The sequence below is a fragment of the Phyllobates terribilis genome, unplaced genomic scaffold (genome assembly GCF_046119375.1).
Source record: "Phyllobates terribilis strain yellow unplaced genomic scaffold, ASM4611937v1 Scaffold_1__5_contigs__length_1240528914, whole genome shotgun sequence".
NCBI lineage: Eukaryota > Metazoa > Chordata > Amphibia > Anura > Dendrobatidae > Phyllobates > Phyllobates terribilis.
The window spans coordinates 241,352,549-241,359,606 of NW_027362761.1; positions in this window are offsets into that span (position 1 = coordinate 241,352,549).

The window sequence follows — 7,058 nt, forward strand, 5'->3', positions numbered from 1 at the left end:
TCAACACTACTCACAGTAAAACATACCAAAACGAAACCAAAATGGATTTTCCTGGGAAATATGTTAAGGAACATCCTTTCCATGACATGTACAATGTATATGTGGCACCCCAGGGGTCTGGTTGCCACAGTGATAGAAATATTACGTCTGAAAGCAAGTGGGAGGTTCCCTGGTCAGGAGCCCTTAAACATGCAACACCTCCTGTCCCAGACCAGATAGGGGAGGAACCTGCCCTATATAAACTGGATCTGGGGTGGGGTTAGGGGAGTCAGAGCCTGGAGAGCAGTTCCAGACACAGGGCAACAAATAGCTAGGAGCTCTGTAGGAGCAGGAGCTGAGTGCCAGGGACTGGAACAGATATTGCTCGTCCTGGCTGAAGACACTACGACCGTACAACGGAGTCCAAGGCTGTGGGGAACCTCTAAGTCCAGCAGCAGAAACCAGCTGGCAGGGGATTCCAGGTCCTTTGGCCATAGAAGCCCGGAGGCTCAGTCACAAGCAAAGGACCAGCACCGCCATCGAGGAGCGGAGGCTAACAGAAGGCCCCAAGTCACCAGCCATACGGGTGAGCACTACACGGTACACTCAGGGACGTGGGCTACTATCACTCGCTTATAACAATGTAGCCAGGAAGAGTGCAGACAGACGGTGAGGCCTACAACTCCACCTGGCCAGGGGAGCTCCTGTTTGTTCACAGAGTGACCAGGCCCCTTATGCTAGCCAGTACTCCCGGGAGCGTCTGCCTTATCAACACCAGTAAAGACCCTGAACTGCACTGCAAAGACTCTGAGTCGTTCCTGCTACACCCGTGCACCATCACTCCCATCATCCACATTCACTGCCCTGAGGCTATACTCCTCCCGTGGGGAATTATCCCATTCTCTGCTGCACACACAACAACACCAGCCTCAGCGGCCTGCCTCGCAGCGGCGGTACACCTTGACCGCAATCCACGGGTGGCGTAGTCGGAAAATTAACCTAAAACTTATAAAAGACTGCCACTGGTTTGACCACCCTGAGCCACGGGACCGGGTCACCACCAGGGACACTATCACCCCCAGAGACCCGGCTCCGGGTATCCCATACACGTGTACACGCGGCCCAGGGGGCGCATCATATATAAAGCAAAATAAATAACCAAAAACAAAAATGCTCCTCCACACCTTGGGCTATGTTCACACGTAGAGTTTTTGATTCGTTTTTGCTCTTTTGCATTGCTTTCAACCAAGACAAATGCATTCACCGGTAAATGTCATTTTAACATTTTACAACCTTATCTGGCCATGTGGTGTGTGAAACATGGGCCAGCAGTCGGATATGATTTATTGCTCCTATTATTAAAGAGTGGGTCTCCTATACTGTTACTGCATATGCGGTGACTGCAAGGGCTGCCAAACATTTGCACGCACCCCACTACTCTTTTGAAGAGACATAGAGGAGGGTCTCAGTAAAAAAAATGTTCCCATTATAAAGGCGTGGTAATGCCCATGCAGGGACTGCAAGGGTTGCCAAAATTTGGGAAAAACCTCAATAACAATTTAAAGACACATGGAGATGGGCCTCAGAAACAACATGTTCCCATTAGAAAGGAGAGGGTCTGCTATCTAGTTATAGGGTATGCAGTGAGCCCAACGGCTGCCAACATTTAGGAAAAACCCCACTAACAATTGAAACACACATAGAGCTGGGCCACAGAAATGACATAATCCCATTAGAAAAGAGAGGGTCCGCTATCCAGTATAGGGTATGCAGTGAGTCCAATGGCTGCCAAAAGTTTGGAAAAACCCCACTAACAATTGAAACACACATAGAGCTGGGTCACAGTAACGACATGTTCCCATTAGAAAGGAGAGGGTCTGCTATCCAGTTATTGGGTATGCAGTGAGTCCAATGGCTGCCAAAATGTGATAAGAACCCTACTAAAAATTTAAAGACACATGGAGCTGGGCTACAGTAACGAGTACGACATGTTTCCATTAAAAAGGAGTGGGTCTCCCATACTGTTTGCCTATGCAGTGAATGCAATGGCTGACAAAAATTTGGAGGCACTCCAATGCCCCTTGCAAGATACGTAGAGGTCGGAGGGCCTCCTGAAAACAATGTTCCCATTATTAGGAAGTGGGTCTCCCTTACTGTTTGCCTATGCAGTGAATGCAACGGCTGCCAAACACTTGGAGGAACTCCAATGTGTCTCGCAAGAGACGTAGATATGGCAGATAAGGTGGTGATATGGAGGATGATGTGGAGGATGAGGAAAGGGAGGAGGACAAAAACAAATAGTCAAAATGAGGAAGCATATACCTATGTCTGGGTGTGAAGACAGAGATGCATGGGAATAGAGTTAGGCCTCCCAAAAAAAACCACTGTATTTGAGTTTTTGTTACGCTGCTATCATTCAGTGTTGTTGAGAAGTCTGGCCCAATCCAGCCCTTGTTCATTTTTATAATAGTCAGCCTGTCAGCATTTTCAATTGACAGGCGGATGCGCCTATCGGTTATAATTCCACAGCTGGCAATAAAAACCCGCTCTGACAAAACTCTAGCGGCAGGGCAGGCAAGGACCTACAAGGCGTAGAGAATCAGTTCATGCCACGTGTCCAGCTTGGATACCCAATAATTATAAGGCACAGAGGAATCACGAAGGATGCTGGTACGGTCGGCAAGGTACTCTCACACCATTTTCCAAAACTTTTCGCTCCTTGCGAGAAAACCCCACACTTCAGGGCCTGTGTAATGGGAGAGGTTGAGAAAATTCTCCCAGAACTTTGACAGTGTTCTCCAGCTTCTGCTGGATTGCATTTGTGTTTCTCTCGCCTATACTCCTTGGTTGTCCAACAAACTGTAACCTCTGTTGCCAGCATTTTCAGATGAGAATTTCTAAATAATTCCGGAACAAGGGCCTTCTCATACGGCACCATTTTAATAGGCCTGTCCTGCGCGGGAATAAGAAACAGAAAGTTCTCCTTGTAGCGTGGATCTTGAAGTGTCACCAACCGGTAATGACTGTCACCCAAAATTTGGTCACGGGAAAGGCAGTGTAACATAAACTCAGCCACGTGTGCCACATTGCAAAGAGGCAAGACTTCTGTGTCCTCACCAAGAGGACGACTGAGCATGCTCTCCTCCTCATCCTCCTCCTACTACACCCTGTCCTCAAGCCATCCACGCTGAACAGACGGTATGACAGTTGTGCAGGTAGGACCATCTATAGCACAGAAAACTAGCTCTTATTTTTCCTCCTCCTTCTCCTCTTCCTCATTGTCACCCAATCCACGTTGGGATGAGATGAGGCTGGGCTGTGTGGAATCACCCACTATGGCTCCATCTCATAGTGCTCCACCTGCAATGCATCCTCTTTAATTGTGAGTAGAGAGCGTTTCAGAAGACAGAGAAGTGGGATAGTGATGCTAATTATGGCATAATCGCCGCTCACCATCTTGGTGGAGTCCTTTTGGAGGATGGTACATATGTCTGACATCCATGTCCACTACTAAGGTATTATGTGTGGAGTCTGACCTGACTACCGAAGGCCTTGTTGATGCTGGTACTCAATAACTGCCCTCTTCTGATCACAAATCCTTCCTAACATCTGTATTGTAGAGTTCCAATGCGTGGGCAAGATCAGTCAGTGAGCTGGAAGCTCCAAAGCTGCTGAAGCACGGCAAGGGCGGCGGAAGCTGTAGATGACTCTCTAAAATGGGCACACAGGCAGCGTACTTTAAAAAGAAGATCCAGCAGATCCAGGTAGGTTTCGAGAAAGTGCTGAACCACGTGGTTAAGCACATGGGCCAGGCATGGTACGTGTGTGAGCTCTACTCGCCTCAGAGCCGCCACCAGGTTCCGGCATTTGTCACACACGACCATGCCTGGCTGCATGGTAAGCTGTGTTAGCCACGGATCTGACTGCTCTTTCAGAGCTGTCCACAACTCTTTAGCATTGTGCGGTTTGTCACCTAAGCATATTAGCTTCAGCACAGCCTGTTGCTGCTTGGCCGAGGCAGTGCTGCAATGCTTCCAGATTGCGGCTGATGTGATCATTTCAGAGATGGTGGCTGAAGAGGAGGAAGTGCAGGAGCTGTAGAATGTGGGGGCAACCCTGATTTACCCAGGGCCTCCAATCCTCGCCGTCGGGAGGACGTGTTCCGTCCCAAGGTCTGACTGGGTCCCTGCTTCCACTATGTTAACCCAGTGTGCCATCAGCAAGATGTAACGTCCCTGCCCACAAACACTTATCCACGTGTCCGTGGTTAGGTGGACTTTCCCAGTAACTGCGTTGTTGAGGGCACGGCTAATGTTGTGGGACACGTGCTCTTGTAATGCGGGGACGGCACACCGGGACAAATAGTGGTGGCTGGGGACCGAGTACCAAGGGACGGCCGCCGCCATCAGGTTGCAGAAAGCTTCCGTCTCCACGAGCCTAAAATGCAACATTTCGAGCACAAGCATTCACAAAATGTGTGAATCCAGTAGTTTGGCCTGTGGGCCGTTGGCTGCGCATTTGCGCTTGCGTTCCAAGGACTGGAGTACGGACAACCAAACACTGCGCTGGGACAAGGACGTGCTTCCTGATGGTGCTACTTGAGAGTGTGCAATGACAGGTGCAGGGCAGGAGGCATCGTGGCATGCGCCATGGACAGGGGATTGGCGTGCACGCACAACAGCCGAAGAAGCAGTGGTGTCACCCGCAGACACTGTCGCTGGACCCTGGGGTTCGGCCCGCAAAGTCGGGTGCTTTGCTGCCATGTGCCTTATTATGCTGGTGGTGGTCAGGCTGCTAGCTTTGCTACCCCTGCTGATGCTGGCCTGGCAGGTTGTGCAAATGGCCTTTTTCGGGTTATCTGCAGAGTCTTTAAAAAATAACCAGACTTAGGAAGACCTAACAGTTGTACTGGCAACTTTCGTCGTGTTGGTGTTACGAGGAAAACTTTCCCACCTTGTGTCTGTGGCCACCATGCTGCTTCTTCCTGCCTGTTGTGGTGCCACGCCTCCTTCCCCCTGTCTGCTGCTTTCCTTTCTCTGTATGTCCTCCTGCCAGGTTAGGTCAGTTACTATATCATCCACCCGCTCGTCTTCCACTTCCGCACCCTAGTCCTACTCCTGACTTTCTGGCAATTATGTCTCATTATCATCATCATCCACCACTTGCAACAGTAATTGCACTTTCCCACGATCGCCTTCGTGTGTCTGTGGCTGCTCCAATATTTGGGCATCGCTACAAGCGTTCTCCTCTTGAGTCACTTGATTCGCTGGCCGGGCGAGAGGCCCGAATCTACAAGTAGAAAAGTGAACAGCTCTTCTGAGTGTCCAAGTGTGGGATCAGCTGTCTCCGGGCACTTGGCGTGGTGGGAGTAAGGAGGATCAGGGTGAGGAATATGCGGTCCATACTCACGGCTACTGAGACTTGACCGTGTGGAAGACAGGGTGGCGGTGGTGGCTAAGTGACTGGAAGCATTATCTGCTATCCAACCAATAACCTTTTGACACTGCTCTGTGTTCAATAGTGGTGTTCTGGGATCCCCTAGTAAATGGGACAGGAAGGTCGAGTGACAAGATGTGGGTGTTTGTTGTGGCACAATTTCAGCTTGGCTATGTCCTCGGCCTCTGCATGCACCATCACCATCACGTCCACTTCCCCGTCCCTTTCCCATTTTTAATGGAGGACAATATTTTCCACGTTCACGAGAAATGGCTGATTTTGGAATGCAGTTATAAGTGATACCTCTGACAGAAAACCACGGTTTTAAAAAGCAGGCCTGTTATTTGCTAATATTATCCTTCACAGGCACCTGGTGTGAATAGCTTGACCGACACACTGCACTAGAATGGAAAAGGAGGAGAATATTTTCCACGTTCATTTTAAATTTCTAGATTTTTATTGCTGAAATATGGAACAGATCTGGCTTTATTCTGCAGTGAGAACAAGCAAATTGAGCAGAAAAATTGTGTACTCTGGATTGCTTTTTAAGCAAATAACCAGGATTAAGATAAAAAAAAATTTGCCCTGGCACCTGATATCTGGGGCTATGTCTAAAAATATCTGTAAGAACAGCAGCAGCAGGAACTTTAAATGGACCCTTTTGCACTATATGCACTGCAATCTGCCACATACACTGGTTGCCTGCCTAATTCCTGCTATCACCACTGAATATAAGCAGTTGGATTAGTCCTCAGAAGGACTGTTAGTTCATTTGGATATATATACAGTATGTTGTGGAATACCTATACTAACTATGAAGAAGCAAATCTCTCTATGACGCAGTAGCAGCTCTCCCTACTCTGCCTGGTTCCGGAGTAGACTGTGACGAGCATGGCGGCACCCGGTCTTATGTACACCTGATGATGCTGTGCGGCCAACCAATCACTGTAATGCCCACAACCAACATGGCTACGGCATTACAGTGCATGGCAGGCAATCCCTGCATGTTCATTGGCTTTCTAAAGAGCACCAAACATGCAGGAAGGGGACCCGAGATCCCGCCTGAGCAACCCGGAAATACTCGTTGAGAGCTAAGCTTGTCGATCACAGTGATGCTCGAGCGAGTACCAAGCAGTGGCAAGCGTGTTCGCTCATCACTACTAAGTTTCAATTTATATTGCAAACGTGTCCTGAAACATGAAACAAAGCAGCTGATTGACAAATTGTGAGCCACTTTTGGCCATCAGTCATTAGTAATGCCCTAATGCCGAAATGGTCAGTTAATCTCTGACTGAAATATTTTATTTGCTACATATTGAACAAAACTTTAACATTCTTAAATCTAAAAAACAAATTTGTACTGAATAAAAACACAAACTATATTATTGCAGTGATATTTATTATATTCTGGAAAGCTTTACATTGGTTAATAAGATAAAAACATACATATATATGTTGTATTTATATTTTTACAGGTCAAAGTGCACAAAGTGTTTTACAGGAGATATTATAATGGTGCAAAAATAGCTCAGAGTGCGAAAGTGCTTAATATTAGTGAAATGCTACAAAAAAGTTCCATGTCCAAGTAGCTTAAAGCCAAAAGTTTCCATAGTCCATAAATAAGAATGGTGTAATAAGTAATA